Source organism: Euprymna scolopes, chromosome 14, assembly GCF_053919585.1.
Source record: "Euprymna scolopes isolate OS-2025 chromosome 14, ASM5391958v1, whole genome shotgun sequence".
Taxonomy (NCBI): Eukaryota; Metazoa; Mollusca; class Cephalopoda; order Sepiida; family Sepiolidae; genus Euprymna; species Euprymna scolopes.
The window spans coordinates 41,676,272-41,699,540 of NC_136495.1; the positions used below are offsets into that span (position 1 = coordinate 41,676,272).

The following is a 23,269-nucleotide window of genomic DNA, read 5'->3' on the forward strand; positions in this document are numbered from 1 at the left end:
TGTACGTTATTACTCTTTTGACTCTAAATTATGACTGAATATTATCAACGAGATTCAATTTAATCGATTTTTCTTGATATAGATCTAGAATAGAAATCGATTTTATTTGATTTTCTTGGCCTCCTTTCCGCTGTTCTTACTTGATATCAAAGTTAATATCTTCCTTTTTTCATTCTTTTTATAGAGAATATCTGCCTTGGAAACAGAAGCAACATTTTCTTGGATTATTCGATTCTTCCGCAGTGAATTTCAATCCGAATAATAAAAAAGAACACGAAAATAACATCAGCTTTGAAAATGGATCAATGCGACGGATCCATAGGACAGCGAATAGGCAGGAGCCGCAGTGGCGATGACAACGGGAAAATGAAATAAAAAGACATACAATTGTATTTGGAAAAGAAAAGAGGCCCCCCCCCAAAAAAACAGATTATCAACCTCCTACAAAGCAAGAATACATAGTTTATTATAAGACGTAGAAATTAATGAGAACATCCACATTGTAAATATATATATACATGTATATAAACTAAAAACATAGCGAAAGAATAAGATCAAATACTGGCAGTAATAACGCTGTCTTTGGCATAAAAATGCTATTTGTATTTATCCGCGGATTTTCTTAGCTGTGGAATTCAATGTTTCATTGTAACGTTAATGACATCGGAAGAAGAAAAAAAAAACAAAGAACACGAATACAAAGGCAACATTTAAAAGGGTCTACAAGAATGGATTTAATTAAACATTAAGAAAAATACTTTTTTTTCTATGCGAAGGAATACATTTCTATTGCACTACTTGCTTGTTACAACAGCCATTGCGTACGCTACACGTCATAGATGAACGCCTGAAAAGTTTTCGAATTATTTACTCGTGAAAAGCTCATATGTATGGAGAAATATAAAGAAAATAAACGGAACTATTTAACATGCTTAAATATCTAAACACAACAGAAATAAAAGCACACACATAAAACAGGCATATTTGTCCGTGTGTTCTGGTTTTGAGGACAGTGGGCGTAACTTAGTTAAAATGGTAAAGTAAACATCTATTTAGCTATATTTTGATATACATACTTGCAGTATGTGTTCCTGACTGCTATAAAAGTTTATTATACATACAACAGCACGCAGCTCTTTCTATATGTCTTATATATATACAAACATAGAAGCTTTTTTAATTTTACAAAAACAAAAAACATAACATAATAAATGTAAAACCCGACTGATCGCTTGAAAAACTGCAATCTGAAAGATAAATTAAGCTAGATAAGTGAAAAAAAGTGTTAAAAAGAAAACTTAGATCACACACGCACACACATACACACATACATACTTACCCATATATATATATATATATATATATATATGTATATATATATATGTACATATATAATGGGCGTGTGAAACCATCCCTATATTATACTTTAAAAGCATTAGTAGCTTTCCGAAACGTGTACACTATATCCTCTGTTGCGTTTATAAAGCACTTATATGAAACTAATAACATGCTTTAAAATTTAATAAGGGCAATAGTCTTATGAAGCGATACACGTAGTAAACATACTAAAGTATTTCTATCAACTTTAGAGTAATTAACCGGAAGCTGAATCATACTTAACTTAAAACTTGTTCGTTTTTTGCTGCTTTTTTCCTATCAATTTTATTTCTGTTGCTTTTCGATTCTAAAAAATCAGAAGTAAACACGTTTTTACAATGATCAGAAAAGGACGGACCTGTTTCTATTCAGAATGGATTCACGCGAGATGTGTACTTGTTTGGCGGGTTTAGGGCGAGGGAATGATCTTGAGAGTTTTGTACTCAACGCCCACCCTCAGCCAGGAAGACAAGGAGTGAATACAGACGAAGAGAACGACACAGAGGACGACGATGAAGACGACGTCTCGGGAACGAACACAAAACAAGTGTATAAACATTTTTCGTGACATAAACTATTTTCTTTTTATGCAAAAAGCAATAATCAGAGCTTAGCACGCTACCTGAACAACTGCGTGATTTTTACAACTAGCGAAATATTTGTAATAACAATATTCAATTTAAACAGATACAAGTTAGATATTTCGAAAAACAATTGAATAGAGGTCCTAAGGAATAAATTATAATTAACCTAATAGGAAAAATGCATATATTCAATGTTCTACACGATTTTCAGTTACACAAAGATCTTTGTTCTTCTAGTTCATGTTCAAGCCAATGAAATTTTCCCGCGAAAATTTTGAAGAGTTCATAATTTGGGCTCTTACCAAAGTAATTGAACACGCGCGTCAGTATTTCGTGTTTTAATGGTATATGTTATTTTACTGTACCTTAGATTATCTATTACATACAAATGTACTAATTTATAATATATATATATATATATATATATTTATAATACACCATTTAACATGAATCCTACTGCTTACACTACAGATGCATAAATAAAGATCGTTGTCGATAAACGAAATTTTTAATAAAAAGAGATTTAAACGTCCACAGATTTATATTTATTATTCCTGACAAGGCATTCTTATCAGCGTCTTTGTGAGTTTGCTTAAATGCGACACGAAGCCATTTTATATTGAGAAAATGAACGAAAAATAGCTTTTCGATAAGTACTATAATAATAAACACCTTTGCTTTTAACGCAAATTATAAAAAGTGCGGAATCACAAAAAATGAAATAACACTAAAAAGAACACGAAGTCGTTTTTGTATTTTTAGTAGACTGGCGTTCCCTTTTTTTCCTTATTTCTTGGCCATGAATTGTTTCATCATCACGAACAATTTTTAAATTAAAAAATAAACAGTGCTCAAGTAGCCATGCAACATTTACTAAGAGTTATAAATAATTATTAAAAAAACAACGGAAATACATTACCAAGGAAATATTTGATAAATAGTTACTTTCGATATATATATATGCCAAAAAATACTTGTAAAAAAAAAGCGAAAAAATAAGCGTGAAGATCATATTCTCAAAGGAATGGATTACCAAAAAGCAATGAAAAGGTAAGTGAATATATGTAATATACTTACGTTTACTTATTGATTTTAATATATTAGTCTGTGCATTTTCCTGATATTTGTATACATTCAAAATAGTTTACTTAATTATTACAACTCTCTATTAATTCCCTTACTGTTCGAGATAGTTGTCGTAGATATTATAACGCATATAAAGGATATATATATATATATATATATATATATATATATATATATATATATATATATATATTCAGGCAAACATTATTAAAAACAACAGAGATACCTTGCTTAATGATTATTTTGTTCATTTTTTCAATCTTTCGTAAGATTTTTTTAACTTCAAGATAGAGGGTATTTACAAATGTTCCATGGTTCACACAAGCGCTTTCGATTCTTTCTTGAATCATCATCAGGTGGAGATAAAATATTAAAAATATAAGTGAAATATATAGTTACGAATGATAAAAAGAGTCAATGAAAAGTCGATTAAAATATACATTTACGAGTGATAAACATATATATATATATATATATATATATATATAATGTGGGTGTGTCCGTTTGTACAGGGTTATAGTTGAAATATCTTTCTCTCTCACGATATATATATGTGTGTGTGTGTGTGTGTGTGTCATCAACATACTGTAATGTTTCGTTGTATGACTAGCCTAGCACTTTTCCCTAGCGTTCATTGAGCCTACAACCATCCCGTTGGTAGTCAGCAGTTCTAATCACTCTATCATGGATCGGTGCTCATAAACGCCTTATCAAATGTATATTAAATAAACATTCGCCTATCGCTTTTACAAACAAAGAGCGAGTGGTCTCTCTCTCTCTCTCTCTCACACACACACACACACACACACTCTCTCTATATATATATAGTAAGTTAGAAAAATATATATGACAATTAAGCTACACAGAATATTCCGCGTTTCATCCACACTAGGATTCGCTGCTTGTTTGTATGACACACACACACACACACACACACACATATATATATATATATATATATATATATATATATATATAAAGAGAAAATGAGAGAAATCTATACATGTGTATATATACATTTATTTATGAATAAATCAATATACCTATGTGTACATAGATCTCTCTAAACACACATGTATAGATTTACATCTATATAGGCATAGAGAGCTCTACGTATATTTATGTTTGTATTTATAGGCAGAAGTATATATATATATATATGTGTGTGTGTGTGTGTGTGTGTGTGTGTGTGCGTGTGTGTGTGTGTGTGTATTACTACATAAGTATAAAAAAGATTTTAATGCAAAAAATACATGTAAGGAAGCCGCATTTTCAGAGCGGAAACTTGGTTTAATTAATAACTGTTAATGACATTTTAGGACACAAAATGGAAAAATGATATGTGAGATGTAATTAACGGAAAAAGCAATAACACGAAACGGATTTGTGATTTTATTTCATATGTATAAGTAAAGTGATTATATGATGCGATAAATTGAGTCAAGGAGTTCTCATTATCTTCATCATCAGCAGCAAAGGATAACGATTACACATCCGCAGAAGCCACTTCATTATATTCTTGCCAGAAATTAGTGATTAAGATCTTACATGCAGTTGGTTGTCACATGTGCAAATACTACAAGAGGGCAAACGATCCCGAGGTTGGCTATACTTCTATGTTCAGTTGAATAAGGATGAAATCGAATAGTAAGCTAGACTCTCACTAATATGGTGCGCAGACTATTGGAACATTGGCGAATGTTATTGCAACTCGAATTACAGATAAATTCCATGTCTACTACCAGCGAGCAGTCGTCGTCAACGACTGTTGCAATAACTTATATTAATTTTCAACGGTTATCGAAAGAGTTATTAGAAGCGTATTTTAAATTTTGAAGAATGTTTGTCACACAGCATCCAGTAAATATCGCATGATGCTGACTCGTGTGATAACTCCTGTTAAGATAAATATAACAACATACTAAACATATATTAGTATGTTATGCGATTTTTAAACTTTGACTTACAAGCATTTAAGCTGACGTATAAACTAAAAATGGTTATTGGACACTAGCACATTACGCATATGTTCCTATCGCGTATATTCAAACAAACAATGCAGTTTTCTAGCACAAATATTAATATATAAACAATTTTAAGTAATGAATGAAAAGTCATATGAACTGCCATAATAATTAAAGATTGTAAAATGTTATATTTGACAATTTTACAAAACCGAGTAATGTATTTTTTCAAGTATTAATTTATACTCCAAATGGAAATACCGTTTCTTTTGATAATTTGAAATGTATACACATTATAAAACATTATAATTTGATTATCATTTTACCGGTGATGTAAAGTCCATTTATGGTGACGTTTAGTAAGAGAATATTGCAAAAGCACATAATCAATTACTATCCAATGTTCGTGCCAACCACGTGACACAATAAACAAGCCTTAGCTATAATACAATTGTCACCGAGATCGGGCGGACACTTTTCTCATATAAGGGCCATCTATTTAGAATTTAAAATTACCATTAAAATGGAAAAAAAAATACGATGTCTTCTATGATAATGTAAGATTCAGTGAAACTCCTAGAAAAAAAAATATATATACATACATATATTACATATAAATATATATATATATATATATATATATTATATATATTATATATTATATATATTATATATAAAATATATATTATATATAATATATTATATGTTATATATATTTCATACATATTATTATTATTATCACTATTATTATTATTATTATTAGTAGTAGTAGTAGTAGTAGTGGTAGTATTGTACAGTATAATCGCGTCAGATTACCAAAGTTAAGCAACGTTGAGTCTGCTTAGTACTAGATGGGTGACCGTTTTGAAATTCTACGCGCTGTATGTGCTCTCCACTTATCTCGGCATTTGGTTTCACTTGCCCTATCTATACACTTCACTTGCCACTGGCATTTAACTATGCCGACTCAGGAGAGGCGTGGCTAGAGATTGCGATACTCCTGCCACGAAAAAACATTCACACGCAGGCGCCCTTTTCCTGAGTATACATAGTTTGTCAAAGACTCCCTTTTCTAATACGTTTTTGTAACTTGCCAAATATGTAATAATTAAAAATAAATAATGTGTTACTGCATGCCAGTAATCTAGAGTAGTAAATCTAATATACACGTATTACGCGCGCGCACACACACACACACACATATGCCGGTGTGTGTGAGTGATCATAACGTGTCTCCATCTGAAGTCAGTTTCAATATTTGTTTAAAATTCTTTTGTAATTCATGTTAACTGAACTGAGACGATATAAATATTTGAACACGCAAAGTTCACCCAGTGCTTTGTCTCGGCTATAAACCAGTTTACAATAGCATAGATACGCTTAACAAATATGCAATAACTTTAAGGCTTTGTGTTTTTCTTGTCGACTTCTAACCCATTGCCTGACAACAAAAAAGAATAAAAATAAATTATCGATCCTAATGAAAAACACGTTCCAATTGTTTCAGACCGAACTCTAATGTAATTGATTTTCGATTTACTAGTGCCTGTGCACATGAAAACATGCCGTGGTTAGAAGCGTGTTCGTAACTTATTTAAATGAATACCTTTAATGTCTATTTCTTTACTTGCTGACTGTTATTCTCATGTTTATAATTGTTGTTTCACGAGGTTTCGGCCGACTGTTTCTTCGTCAGGTGGTTAACCGCTACGTTTTTTTCCATGGACGTCACCACTTATCAAAGCCCGGAGGCCACTCGGGGATAAGGGTTATTGCGTGTATAGTAATCAATGAGATAGTATCGTAGTAATCGTTAGTAATGGAGATCTGATAAAGTGTCTTACTTAAGGGGGCAGTTCAGTAGGAACTTGTTTATTTTGGACTTGAAGACATCCAAGGTGTAGTCAGATGGGAAACAGGCAACCGGAAGAGAGTTCCACAATCGTGAACTTCTAAGAAAGAAGCTTTGCTCATGGAATCTACGCTTTGAGTTAGGCAAGGATTAAGAGTGGGGAAAATTAATGACAGTGGTTTCAGCTAGATGGGTCTTTATTGTGAATAATTGGCGAGGGGGGGCAAAAATTGAAGCTCAGACGAGCACTTGCCACCGAAGTAATGATAAAACAAAAATAGGCTCGCAATTTCTCTTTCGTATGAGAGAGGTTGCAGGAAAGAGAAAATGGCATCCCCCACTAAGCCACGAAGTCTATTTTGTATGTTAAGGCAGGATAGTCTGTTTTTCGAAGCTCCTGCCCAGATATGGCAGCAGTACTCCATCCTTGGACGTACTTGGCTTTTATACAGATAAATAATTGCATCAGTACTAAGATATCTTCTGGAGCGGTAGAAGTATCGCAGCATCTTCCCAGATACCTTGACAACATACTTGATGTACGTGTTCCATTTCAGATCAGAAGTAAAGGTCAAACCCATAAGCTTGTCAAAATATGGAGCCTCCCCAAGACGAGAGCAATCCATTTCAATTGTTTCCAGATGGGAATCAGAGCATTGATTATGTAAAGATAGGAGTTTGGTTTTAGATGCATCAAAAGTAATCATCCACCGCTTCCACCACTGTACCATGCGCTCAAGATCAGAGGAGAGAGAATCAGATAGAGCACTTCTCCTTAAACCAACGCTAAAATAGTTTTTAAGTATGGGGGCATGTTCTCGTTGTAGCTTTTACAACACTATAATTGGAATGCCGTCAGGGCCAATTACTTTACTGGAATCAAGGCTCTTGATTAGCTTGGCGGTCTCACGCACAGATATATGTATGTTGCATAGCGTGTTGTCTTTTAGAGGAGGAAATTTACGGCCTTTGATGTGTTGCCATAGATGGTCATATCATCAGCATAGATGCCAACGGACAATTTACGTATTTGTTTTGAAAGATCATTGATGTAGATCAGGAAGAGAGCTGGGCCCAGGATGGACCCTTGAGGGACTTCAGCATTAATACTGTGAATCTCTGATTTCTGTCCATCAACCACTACTTTTATGAGCCTATCAGAGAGAAATTTAATAATTGAGAAAACATTTTCAGTTACACCGTATCTGAAAATCTTGTGACGTAGGCCCTTATGCCATACCTTTTCTAAGGTATACTTATATGTCAAGAGCAATTGCCCTAGAAAGGAAGCCTTTGTCGAGAGATTCACTAATCCTATGAGATATAACCGTTAGCACATCTGCTGTAGATCTAGCAGAACGGAAACCATATTGCATGTAACGAAGAAGGTTATTTATTTTTATATAATAAAGTGGTTGACTACTTCTTTATTTAATATGGGTTCCAGCGGGTTACTTATGACACAGAGGAGACTTATTGGTATCTACCGAGAGGGAGATGACTTATGACCTGAATTCTTAAATACAAGGCATACTGATGAGGTTTTCCAAGGTGTTGGAAAGCATTTCTCCTTAAGGCAACGCTTAAATAGTTCTGTAAGTATGGGGTAAGTTCTGGTTGAAGCTTTTTCAACACTATAATTGGAATGCCGTCATGGCCAATTACTTTACTGGGATCAAGGTTCTTAATTAGCTTGGCGGCCTCACGCACATATATTTGTATGTTACCTAGCGTGTTGTCTTTTATAGGAGGAAATACGGGGAGTTTATGGTCTTCGTAACATAGAGTAGAATAAGCTGCAAAGTTCTTGGCAAATAGTTTGGCCTTGTCTGGTGCTGATGAGATGACCTTAGGCCCATTGATGATGGTTGGGATAGAACGCACGCTTCTGTTAAAGATCCTGTTTGCTATTTGCCAAAACTGATGGGAACCAATCCGCTGCTCAGCTGCTTTGGATATAACGGACTGAGCGTATCGCGCTCTTGCATTTTTTATTACTGTTTTACAGTGGTTGCTGACAGCCCTGAAAGCAGCTTTAGTCTCAGTACATCTATTATGTTGGTAGCTATGGAAAAAGTGATTTCTGTGCGCGATGGCAGCAGCACATTCTGGGGAGGAACTTGGCTGGCCGTTAGGTTTTTGTTGGAATTTTTTCTATGGTAAAAATCGGTCTATGTTTACAATTAACCGTTCGGTCAGGTCTGATACTATAGAGGACACATCCTTTTTAAACATGGAATGTAGAGGCAGATCAGATATAAATGTACGGAAGCTATCTCATTCACTCATAGAGTATCGATATACAGTACGGTGGAGAGGCACGTGTGAAGACTTATTACATTTCATTCTTATCTTAACTGATACAACGGACGGGTCGGAGGATACCAGAGGAGATAGAACGGAACATGACATAGCTCAGGGGAAGTTGTGAGAAAATGGTTTAGAAGGCTTGCATACTGACCGCTGACACCTGTGGGTTCGTGAACAGTCTGAGTGAGGTCATAGGCAATGGCAAAATCATGACAGAACCGCCCCTCGTCATCTGTCTTATTTGAACGGGTCAGCTGTTCCACATTATGGACGATGAAGTCACCGCAAATGTGAATGTTAGCCGAAGGATGAGCAGACAGGATGTGGTCAATTGGCGGTATAGAAATGCTGAATTTACCTTATTGCATCCTCAGTAATTACTGCCTTGCATAGTTGCTTTCATCTCACCAGGATTTGGCCAACTAATCGTCTGGCCTATTTGGCGTCGGACGGAAACCACTATCTTCAGACTGGAACTCTAGAGAACACCTCTATCAACTGCGCAAGGTAATAATACGACACATATCAAGTTTTAGATATTATAATAACATAGTGTCCCCATTTTCTATGTGCATAAAATCATATGGACTTTTTATTAGGAAAGAGTTTTTCAAAGAATTTTTCATGTGTAGAAAATGTTATGGTGACACTGTTTGCCGAGAAGCTGTAGTAATATTATCTTCAAGTCGAATTTCAATATACATCTGTCGAGGAGTTACCTCATATAATTAAATTAGTTTCATTGCCATCAATGCTTTCAATTTTATAGAAATACGAATATATCATTATTTGACTTATAATCTCATTACAACTTATCCTTTAGTGTTTTTTTAGACTGAGCAATGGTCGGTCATTAGTATTAAGACAAAACACTTAGATAAAAGACGTACGGATATCTTCATCATGTTATTCTTTGCAGATTTGTCAATTTCTTTCTGTGTTGATTGATTGGTCTATCATGCACAATCTAAAATATTATTTTTGATGGTTTGTCAATCTTAAACATAAAATAAACAGATCCGTATTATTATTTCCTTTTGTCCTAGTCGCAGAGTAGAATCGATATATTTATTGGTCTTAATTCTGGATGGACGAGTTTTTGCAGTGAATGTTTTTTTTTAATGAGAACAAGGCGTTGTAGCTCTGCCGCGAAATTAACGATAGAATAAATGAAGAATATTTATATCGCTTATATAATAAACTAGCCTGAGTTTCCGGCGTTGCCCCGGTGTTTGGAAGTGTCTTGAACAAAAAAAAAACAGTGATAGTAGGAAGGCAGGCTCGAATCCGTGACGCGAGGGCGGAAAAGAAAGTGAAAGTCAATCTGACGTCTTACCAATGCCCCATGACGCGACTAGAAGCGGAAAATTTTCAAATTAAACGAAGTGAATGAAACCGATACAATCATTGCAAAAATAGCTAGCAAAAAAAAATCGAATCCCCCATTGTACAAAACTGCCCAGATATGAATAAAGAGATTAATGTTCTCAGACTATTTTTCGATATTTGTCGTCCGAAGGGTCGAGCTTCCCAACCATACCTATCTCGTATCTCGCCTCTGTAAAAATATTTAGGCAGACATACAATCATACACACATACATATATTTAAACAGACAGGAGAGCTTTATATTATAGAAGGTATTGCGGAGAATGTGAAATATCATCCTTCATTCGATTTAGGAGTCTATTTCTACTCTGTAAAGATACTTTTGGAAAAAGTTATGTGTTATGGGTATAAACCACGCAAAAACAATGACTGGCGACAAACTGACGTACGATCATAGAGATGGTTAAAGTCATTGTATAATGTCATTAAACAGTCAAAACCAGATTCAAAAACCTTTCAGACTGAGAAATGTAATATTACAAACACTAATACTATTCCCCATACTACAATTAATAATAGACTGCTTGGATTAGTACTATTATAATATAGAACATATCCCGATTTTAGTTGTAATTTATTTGGCCCTTTCTTTATCCTTTCTTTTTTACAGCAAGTGCTTTATTTTCCCATCCCATTCCTAGCATTTAGTTTACTCCATCTAACCACATTTTCTGTCACGATATTATTGTCAATATTTTGTCTATACTTGATTGATAAAATACTCATTTAAACTATGTTTCCCTTTCCTCTGCATTAGGGTAAAAAAAACATATGTCACGCACAATGGACTGGTTGAATGTCCTCTCAGCTAGACATAATTTTACAAGAAATTCTTTACTGTTGTTTGGGGCTGGTGAAATATGACGTTGGTTTCAGCTGCGGGCATATCACTGATGCTGGAACCAGGAATTACGGGTATAGCAGCGTTGCTTGTAGCTACAGACAGAAAAATGGAGCTCGGAATTACAGGTTTTTTAGCAGATTTGTAAGCTACAGGTTATTTGTTAACACTGTGAGCTGCTTGATGTAGGTAAGAAATAATATATATATATATATATATATATATATATATATATATACATAACTACTTCATTTATTCACATAAATTTAATATACGAAAGTATAGATTTATGCGTAAACTTTAAGTATTTACTTCAAAAGTGCTCAATACGTAGGTAGAGCTAGTTAGTAATTTATAAAATATATATGGCGATTAAGCTACACTGAATATATACATGTAAGTTCACCATCTGCGGAGGAGTGTGCTGGACGTCTACAGGATTGCAATTACGCATGTGGTGTCACAGATCTTGCGAGCTGCTGAAGATTGCATACTGAACCCTCATTCACCGTCTTCGATGAGAGAATCCAATATATATATATATATATATATATATATATATATATATATATATATAGTAGCTGCCAAATTGATAAAGTGTTTTTCTTTGTTTTCGTAACAGTCTGTCTTTTAAAATCTACCAAAAATCAGGTAATTATCTAATCAATATAAATTGTTCACAGATTAATAAGTACAGAATGCACATTATAAAGGGTATACTTATTTTCCATATTCATTGCATGAATTTATTTTAGGGACTTTATGCCCCCCTTCCTCATTTGTCCGTTGTTTTACCCTTTAAGTCCAAGCGATCAACAAAGCACGCACCCATTGTGTGGTAGGAAGATGAACGAGTGTAGAAAAACAAGAAAAATTCACAAATTGCCTTGATATCGAGGATTAAAATCTGAAATTTTCATGTTTAATTTTTTTTTTATCTTTTGCGTTTTTAAATATGATATTTAATGAATATGTTATCAATAATTATTATCTTTCAGACGAGGATGAAAAATGCTTCTTTTTTTTTTTCGAAAACCCTAAGTTAAGCATACTTTTAAACCTTTAAAAATAAATTACACATTTTTTTATTTTAGAATGTGTAAACTTTCCATGTACCAGTACATGATAAGACTTTAAAGAATCGATACCAAAAATAAATAAACAAGTAAATTAAATAAAATATAATAACGGAGTGAACATTTTAAGTATTATTGTATCTGCGTATTGTATTTTTCAAGATACGGTATCTCGTTACAATTTACAAAGAGTTGTTGCCTTCCTTTTTAAGAACTAACTATAACCATGAAAACGTGGATTTCTGAAGATGATGGTTGCGACATTCCAAGAAGTTGCACCCCCAGATGGTTACCAAAAACAGCCCTTTTAATGACCATTTAGTGCTAATGTAAGCCTCCTTTGTTAACTTAATTTATGCAATAAAGAATTGGGAAAAATGCAGTATGATCTAGAGATAGAAAAGGAGTGTGGCTCAGGGTTTATTATTAATAAGAAAACAATAAAGCAAAAACCATGAAATTAAAAACTAATTAACAGTTATATTAAAACTGAGAAATATAATGCTCATTTGTTTATGTAAAAATATTAAAAAAATAATCTTTTTTTACTTTTAACAAGTATTATGAAAAACTTAAAGCGTGATTGACCAATTATTATGAAGAAAAAATTATAAAGCTAAACATAACATATTTCACCATTAATGTTGTTTGTAATTATAATGTAATTTAATTATATAAAAAATGTATTTGCCTTCCTAGTTATATGAAAATTCATGAAAACTCTTAAATATTTAGATGCGACTGGGTTCCCATACCTAAAATTCAAGATGGCGGTGGTAAGCACAATTCCTAAAATGTACGAGATCTTGCTGAATCATTAAATTATTGAATTTATTTAAATATAAGGTAATGATATTTTAATATATTGCATATTATTATATCCAATCAAAGTAAATTTTATTTAAACATAAAAATGTTAGTTTAATTGATTCGTAAACCTTTAAAAATATTTGTGTTTTGTTGACATTCGAGGAAAACTGGATAGAACGTGTTTTAATGAAAAATAAAAAAATTAAAAGTCTATTAAATCATTATAGAAAAAGAATTATATTATTCTGCTTGAAACATAATAAACTTCAGGGTTTATATTTCTGGTATAACCCAATGTTGTTTTAAAATAACAGATTTTAATGAATTTTAATAAGCTTTAGAAAAAGCAGTTATCGGTCGATTGTAGGTCACTATATATATTCAAGTTCTCTCCACACTTTACAATAAATGCCTTAACGAATCTTGCTTTGCCGACTGCTGGAAAACCGCTTCTGTGATACCAGTCTTCAAGAATATAGGTGAAAAACTGACCCAATAAATTATCGCCGCCTTCGCCAAAATATTTGAGTCCTTTGTAAATCAAGATCTAGCGCAGCATCTAACAACTTCTAAACTCCCGACTGACAAACAATATGGATTAAGGCAAGCCCGTTCAACAGCAGATATCTTAACCGTAGTCTCTGAACCCATATACCGTTCACTGGACAAAACAGGGGAGGGTAGAGCGGTAGCCCTTGATATATCTAAGGTTTTTGCAAGAGTATGGCATGATGGTTCTAAAGAAAATTAGATTATATGGTATCACTGGAAGAATACATAATGTAATTAAATCCTTCATAAGTAAGAGAAAAATCGAAGTTGTCCTCGACGGTCGTACATCTAAACTATACGACATAAATGCGGGAGTACCTCAGGGGGTCTATCTTTGGACCTTCATTATTCCTGATATTGATAAATGACCTCCCTGATAAAATTATTTCGGAGATGGGTATATTTGCCGATTATACCACCCTCTATAACAGATATGAGGGAAAACAAATGAAGACATATCTAAGGTAATGGCAGAAACATTAGAGGATGACCTCCAATCTGTAGTGGAATGGAGACAAAAATGGATGATCACATTCAATGCTGCCAAGACTAAACTTGTTTCCTTCAATAACTACAAGAAACCTTCTCTGCCACCAATAGTAATGGCCAAGAACATATTGCCTGAAAGTACTTCTTTTAAACTCCTCGACCTAATGTTTACAGGGAATATGAACTGGAATAGATACATTGAAGGAATATGCCAAGGCTGCTGCAAAGAAGGTAGTCTCTCTCTTTCTCTCTCTCTCTCTCTCTCTCTCTCTCTCTCTCTACCGTGCTAGAAAATTACTTACGCCTGAAAGTATCCAGTACCTCTATAAGGCCACCATTGGCCCATGTATAGAGTACTTGTGTCACATTTGGGCTGGTGCATCTCCAGCTTGTATCTCACTCCTGGACAGGGTTCAAAAAAGAGTCGCCAACGTGATAGGTCCTGAACTAACATCTAGGTTTACGTCTCTGTCCCATCAACGAGATATTGCATCCGTCTGCCAGTTCTACAAATATTTTAATGGTGAACTAAAAACACTTGTACCTCCTCGACGTAACTACCCCCGACAAACACGACAATAAACTAAGCCCCGCCTCTTTACAGTAGAGATCCCTAGGTGCAAGAGAGACTTTTACTCCATCTTTCTACTAATCTCCCTTCATAATGCCCCCGCAAATTATGCCCCTGGTGGTAGCCCCCTACTTCAAAGTGGCAATGTGCCTTGTTTAGGTGAAAACTGAATAAAAAAATGAATAAAAAATAATAAATTGTATCTCTGCATCTCACGCATATATTGTAAGATTTCTTCATATATATATATATATATGTATATATATATATATATATTGTATATATATATTGTATATATATATTGTATATATATATATTGTATATATATAGTGTATATATATATTGTACATATATTGTATATATATTATATATATTGTATATATATTGTTTATATTGTATACATATATTATATATATATTATATATATATATATTATATACATATATATATTATATATACGATATATATATTATATTATATATTATATATATTATATATTATATATATATATATTATACATATATTATAAATATATAATATATTATATATATTATATATTATATATATTATATATTATATATGTTATATATATTATATATATTATATATATATATTATTTGTATTATATATACACAATATATATGTATTATATATATATATGTATTATATATATATATATATATATATATATATATATATATGATGAGAACAATGGAAATAGTATTCCGACAAAATAGAAAAATAAAAATTAACAAACCACGTTATGTGTTCATCAATATTTCTTCCTTATTTTATTTTTCTTTCATCCAGAGGATGTCTCGAAATACAGACTAAACATTGATGAGCACATCATCTGGTGTGTTCCTTTTTATTTCCTTCTCGCCCTCTCTCTCTCTGTCTTTCTCTCTCTCTCTCTATATATATATATATATATTATATATAATTGACAAACATAATATATATATATATATATATATTATATAATTGACAAACATATATGCATTATCCTTAATATTAGCTGGCGATTTCACTTATGAGAATACACAAGCACCAACAGAGCGTGTATATAAATATTCCTCTACACTATCTATATATACATATATACGTTTACATAAAGGGAGAAAGAGAGATGGTGAGTGGGTAAAGTGGACAAATATATATTGCGTAAACTTATTATATTTTCATTGTCTTGCAAAAACATAAATTTCTTCTTCTATGTTTAGCTATTCCGTTCTTGAAAACAATGACGTTTTGCATTAAAGTTTTGTTTAAAAACTCAAACTGCAAAATAGGATTCACGCCTTTTGGTTTGTTTTGCGCTGCCGCTATCTGCCTTTTTCCGCTCGCGATTCTTGCCGGAAGTTTGCTTTTTCAGCTTCCTGTACAGAAAGAATAGTCTTTTGCGTTAGTGTTCCGTTGACGATTGCCGGTAGCACTTTCGAAACCTTTGCATCACCCATCTTTTAGCCAGCAGCAAAAAAGTAATAACTCCTCCCTCCAATAAAGAAAGGTAAAGTTCTCATTTAGCTTCAACGTCTTTTTTGTGCTTATTAGATGACTTACCGTTTTTTTTTCTTCTTCTATTCATTCCGTTCGCCGTCTCAATTTTCTGTAACCGAATCCAAAATAAAAAATGTTTATGGTTTGCTTTTCATTTCTGTTTTCCCTAGCGACTCCCAATATCGAACGTGTATATGTTATGGCCTGATCAAATAATTCCTCAGTTTCTCGAGGACAAAAGGATATGTATGTTTGCTTCAGTGCACATCAGGGCATCTATCTTTTATCTGGAAATTCAAAAATATAAAAACTCGAACATGATATTATAGATATGAAAAAAAAAGTAATTGTCATTTAATATTTCTCCTACGCGCAATGGCAGACTGTTTTATGTTTGCTAAAAACAGATCGATGGTGTAACAAAAAAGAAATGTCTTTCATGTTTTAAAATCAATAAACTAAACCTGCGAGCAAGCTTCATATTATATACATTAGAATATTATCGTTATAAGGGCTCTTTAAGGAAAGGAAGTTGTATTTCTGTAGGAAATTAAAATATAAACAGTCTTAGCGCAATGCAATATTCCGACGTCTCTCGTTTAATACTACTCGACTGCTCATTTTTAGTATTCAAGTTGTAGTCTAAGAAAAAAAAAAGAACGACAGAACATCAATGACATTCGTATTATGTAGTGGATATTTTAATTTTGACGTTTGCTTCTTTGCTTCGAAACGCCGACTTCTCTTCCAGAATTCATTTTTTTTCTTGCAGCGGTTTTTCTGATATAAAATTATATTTTAGAACTACACGCAGCTCTCATCCTTAAAGATCATATCATGTACTCCTTGCATCTGTAGGGTGCCATACATATTCAGACACAACTGTTATCGGTACACGGCTAGAGACAGAACTGTACCTCGTTACGCGGCTAGAGACAGAACTGTACCTCGATACGCGTCTAGAGACACAACGGTTCCGCAATACGCGTCTAGAGACACAACTGCTCCTCAATACGCGTCTAGAGACATAACTGTCCCGCGATACGCGGCTAGAGACAACTCCCACGATACGTGGCTAGAGACACAGCTGTATCGTGATACGCGGCTAGAAACACAACTGTCCCACGATACGCGGCTAGAGACATAACTGTATTGCGATACACGTCTAGAGACACAATTGCACCTCGAGACGCTACTAGTTCTCCATATGCGGCTAGAAATAACAAAACTGTCCGGCTTGTCTCTTGTTTTTAATTAAATACGTATTCATAATATGAAGATATAAACTTTCAAATAGTCGGAATCTTGTTAGGGACGCATCAGCATTTAAGTTTTTGCCGAAATAGTTATAAAATGTCCTAGGACTTGATTTGATTTCTATGTAATTTTTCCCCTGCTTATTTTTCGTTTTTTATATTTTTCTCATCCGCCATTCATGGCAATTTTTTATCGTAATTTTCCTTTATTTATCTCTGCTGAGCGAGGAAAGAAACCTGGTGAGCTAGCCTTAATTTTCATTTTTTTAATCATAATATTTATGTTTATATTTAGACATCATATATATATATATATATATATATATATATATATATATAATGTGGTCTAATACCAATAAAGAAATCTCATTAATAGTCCGTACCTGTTTATTTACTTTTTGATTTAAATTAGGTAATTGCGGTTTTTATAATGTTTCACTTAATATAACTAACGTACAACGTACACTCTTGATTGTTGAGAATATTACATTTACTATCACTTTATCAAAGTAAAACACACGTTTTTTGTTATATTGATTGATTTTTAAAAATCAAAATATATACGGAAATTCAGAGTATGGAGAAATTCACCTACTGTTTAAATTTAGATTTCAACTGTAATTTACACAACTACGCACCAGAAAATTCACATTTTGCATATAAAAAGCCCAGCTTTTGTTAAGTCTTATGTCCTGAAATCAATGCATGAAGACAACATTTTTATAATAAAATGTGCATTTTATCATATCTGTTATTGAATTTGTCTGTAATGAATTTTGGTTTCTGAGTTGAAAGATGCGTAACGTGTTGCATTCTTCCTGTATTTTTGTCTTCCTATGATAGTCTTGATCGGTCAAAGAAACATAGCAATATAGATGCAACTCTCTAAGTGCTTAGTTCAAGGTAATAACCAGTGTGCCACCATCGACGAATAACATCTAATTAACTGCTGACATGTAAACATATTAAATTAATCGTATGAAAACCTGTCTACAGCTTCCGTTACACGATTGTTTTCTCAGGTTCCCCGAAGGCGCGAACAAATGAAAAGGCGTTAATGTATTTATGACTGGATTAATGTTTTATGTGTTGAAAGTATGTACATATAGCGATTAAACACTGAAGTGTCTCCAACTTAATCAATCAAGATATATAAATGATCTGAAAAGAATCTAAATGGGACTAACGAGGCATAGCGTTAAGTGATTATTTTCAATTCTTTCTTCGGGCTACTTGATGTTTTTATGAAAGCATGAAAACACTCTTACTAGCTCCATCCTCATGATTTCAATGAGGATAGGAGCCCTTGCTAATTCGGTTAATTGGGGATCTGCGTAGAATGTACCAATCAAGAATCTGATCTTGACAATCAACCCGATTGCTGGTGGGACATTTACGTGCCCCACTACCTGAAGGACTAACATACGCTACCGCGGTATTATCAAGGTATCCCACTCTCCTAGGCCTTGCCACCTCATTTTCGATGGGGTAAGTTCATTGCTTATTTCTTAAAGCGCTTCTACCTGGGAATGCCGACAGGGATGATAGGCAATTTTACTAGGCCAGAATAAATTTTCTCTAAGAGCGCCAACTTGAACACTTCACCTCCTGACCATGTGTCACATTTTGGTCTGGTGGGCAGCAAGTAAGTATCTACTCGAACTGGCTATGCCCGTCAATCAGTGATTCTTGTTTAAAGTTGCTATTAAATGTGTATTTAAATATGACCTTGAATTTTATCGTTTGTTTTATAAAAAATTACTACCGAGTACGCCTGACAGAAGAAAAAAAGTGAAGTATACTGTTAAGCGATATGCCCATCTAATCTCCAGCTGATTTCCCCCGAAATTTAACTTATATATGTAGATAACAATTAGTTTCCAATTTAAAAAAAAAGAATATAATTAGTATTACTTACCGAACTGTTCACTCTTTTGTCATGAACAGATGTGGAAAAAGACGATTTACAGTGTTCCATTGCTTAGATTTCGAACCGACATTACCGATGCTGTTCTAATCGTTTGTAATATATATATATATATATATATATATATATATATATATATATATATATATATATATATATATATCAATTGATGCATGTATTTTGTTATATAAATATATATTAATATTATGTATTATTGCCTTTGTATTTCATAATAATTGAGCACTTCGTTAAATATACTGCCCGATATTTGTATCTCCGAAAATATATAAAAACAACATTGTACATGTTCAATCCATATTCTAATTTTTATCAAAATCCATGAAGTGTGATGTTCATGCTAGAAAATTCCTAAAATTGCTATATATAAATATACTTATAACCTCTGGAGTTTTAAAATAAATATCATTTAAAATAGTTTTTTATATTTTATAGAGAAAAAGGTTAAAGCAACATGTCATTTAAAGAGTAATTGGAAATATTGACCAAAACATAGGAAACAAAAATACTTATAACATTGCCTAATTAGATTTGCAATCACGATAAAAAAAAAAATGAAAAATACCCAATTTCATTCAAGAACCGTTAAGATAATCAATAAATCGCATTTGTTAAGCGGTTTCGCAAATCGAACTAGGTGCAAGTTCGCGTACGTTACCCTTGTCGGAGGGGGCTTGTTTTGGGATGTTAAAACTAAACGGAACGGATAAAAGCCAGATTCATCTCTGATGTGATCGGATTGACGAGCAAAGTATGATGTTAGCTGATAAGGAATTACTTTATGAACGAAATTAATAGATCCTCGATAATGTTCTATGGAGACACATATAACCTATGTCAAAATAAATTAATTAATTAATTAATAAAGTAGTCGGCTATCCAGCGTTGTTCGGGGTCATAGATAAATGTTTCAAATTAAATCATTTTTTGAAATATATCTACGTAACATATGTAATTACGTTTAGTAAAACTGAGTTTGCCAACGTTTGTCTCCTAAAAAGAGCTCTCGGTTGGTTTCAATAAAAAGCAGGGGAATGTTGGCAGCTGGTTTGGCTGCCTCAGACTCAACGTTACAATCTTCAAAGGAAGAAAATGTAAGAAAATAGTCCCAATATGTAATAACGTTTGAAACTTATAATTTATACGTGGAATATAGATAAAATATATTATTTTTGCAAAATGAGTTCTTTTACTTATGAAATTAAACAAGTATAAACTGTTTTTTTATGTTTTGTACATTTAATTAAATATTCACCGCAGCCATTTTTTTTTAAATTGTATGTTAGTACAATTAATTAGCAATCGATCTTGTTTCTATTAAGAAATACTTCATTCGTTTTATTAAATAAAACCCTAACAAGCTATTCACTTAAGTATGGAGGTTTCTAAATGACGTAAAACGTGTTTAATACTTAGATAGCTTTTTTCTTCAGACTTCGTGTCTTGGGAATCACCTCTTTGCTCACATTTTTTCCCAAATTACCAACTTGCTGTAATTAATATAATGGTAAATATCTTTTGACATAACTCTCTCTCTACTTTGCTCATCTGTAGATATGAGCCTTACCCCAGTAGCATCTATGCTTCCGTTACAGTATTTCTTGTTTGGGGAAATAAAACCTTCAAAAATAATATTAGATAAAAAAAAATGTTAGATATTAGCACCATAGAAGCTGATCTTTCGAGACTTTTTTTTGTAATTACATTTTCACCCATAACAAGGCACATTGCCACTTTGATGTAGGAGGCTACTAGCAGGGGCATAAGCTGCAGGGGTACTATGTGGGGTGTTGGGCAGCAAGATGTAGGTTCACGTTACACTTGAACTTTTGCATGTACTTACAATTGGGGAAGTAGGAACCCGGAAGGGAATATCAAAGTCTAGCGGTTCTGGGGAAGAAACTTCTGGGGTAGAAGGCTCTCTTACATCTAAGGATCTCTACTGTGAATGGGTGGGATTTACCTGCTTGCTGGGTTTGTCGGGGGTATTTACGTCGAGGCGATACAAGTGTCTGCAGTTCGGCGGAGCATTCACCATTACAGTACTTGTAGAATAAGCAGAGGAATGCTACATTTCGTTGATGGGACAGATGCTGAAGCTTAGATGACAGTTCAGGACATATCAGGTTGGCTACGCTCTTTTGAACCTTGTCTAAGAGCGAGAGACTAGTAGCAGATTCACCAGCCTAAATATGACAACAATACTCAATATATGGGCGAATGGTGGCCTTATAGAGGTACAGGATACTTTCGGGCGTCATTAGCTTTCTAGCACGGTAGAGAGAACCTACCTTCTTCGCAGCGGTCCTGGCAATGCTTTCAATGTAATTGTTCCAACTCATGTTTCCTGTGAATGTTAGGCTGAGGAGTTTAAAAGATGTACTTTAAGATAAAGATTCTTTGCCTATTGCTATTGATGGTAGAGATGGTTCCTTGTACTTATTGAAAGAAACAAATTTAGTTTTGGCAGCATTGAATGTGACCATCCATTTTTGTCCCCATTGCACTACAGATCGGGGGTCATCTTCTAGTGTTTCTGCGATTTCTTTTGATATGAGTTCATTTGTTTTACTGTCGTGTCTGTTATAGAGCCTGGCGTCATCAGCATATCAGCGTGATCTGATGTCTTCCAGAAACAAAGATAATTAAATATAGAGATTTAAAACCCTGAGTAATTCTTAAAACGTCTACGACTGAACTCATTTAACATTTCTACTTTTCTCCACTAGAGTTTATTTACCTGCTTTCGTTTCTTTTTTGTTTATTCTCTCTAAGATTCTCTCACCGTTTATTTTTATCTTACCTACACATTATTGCTACCTCTATCTATCCTATTTATTGTCAAATGTTATAATGCAACAGTAAAAATTTTAATATCTCTGATAACTTTCAAGAGAATGCCGATCACATTTATTTACTGGAAGATCGCAGTGCTATTCAAGGTCAAACTCTCTTCAAAGATAACGGTCAATGCGTGTCGCGTAGATAACACCATAGTGATCAGTAATGGTGGAACTGGTGTAGGATAAAATGATTAAAACGAACAGTTCAACATGAAATTATTTAGATTAGATCTAAAGTCCGCTAAAATATTCGCAAGTATATGTTGTGTAATTTCTAACTGTTTATCAGGACAAATTCAGAGTATCCAAGGGCTGCCTTTTTATTTAATAGAAAACAATGCTTGTAAAGGTTACTTTGTTGCATGACTCGAAGAAGCTTTTCTTCGGAGCTATCGCGACGACAACTTTCTATTCCCTCTCTCGTTCGGCGCTGAAAACCGTTATCATTGCTCGAAGACACAATAAATCAAGACTAGACAATTGATGACACGAATGTCGCTACAAGTAAAGTGCATCCGATCTCAACACGCTCTATGCGACTTCTCGCGGTTTACTTGTGGTTTAGCATATAAGAAATGCTGGGAGATTCTTCGCAACTTAGCTTGAAGACGACAAACTATTGTCAGATTCCAATCATGTGAAAACAGACCTTCTAGACATATTCAATAATATGGCCGACAAAACCCCATAGTTCAACACACACACGCAAATCTCTCTCCCTTTCTCTCTCTCTCTTGATCATTCTCTTTCTCCATCTCTCTCTCTCTCTCTATATATATATATATATATATATATATACATATATGATGAAAAATTTTATAAATT

General features: G+C 33.4%; 1 protein-coding gene across 2 annotated transcripts in view; it reads left to right on the forward strand.

The window, feature by feature from the left end:
- Positions 1-1,372: 1,372 nt before the first annotated feature.
- The window catches only part of LOC145292963 (beta-1,3-galactosyltransferase 1-like), a 153,006-nt gene continuing 131,109 nt past the window's right edge, over positions 1,373-23,269 (forward strand). For both annotated transcript variants that reach the window (XM_080139185.1, XM_080139187.1), the window contains exon 1: positions 1,373-3,011. The gene's annotated coding sequence lies outside the window, so the exon portion shown is untranslated. The remainder of the gene's footprint in view (positions 3,012-23,269) is intronic.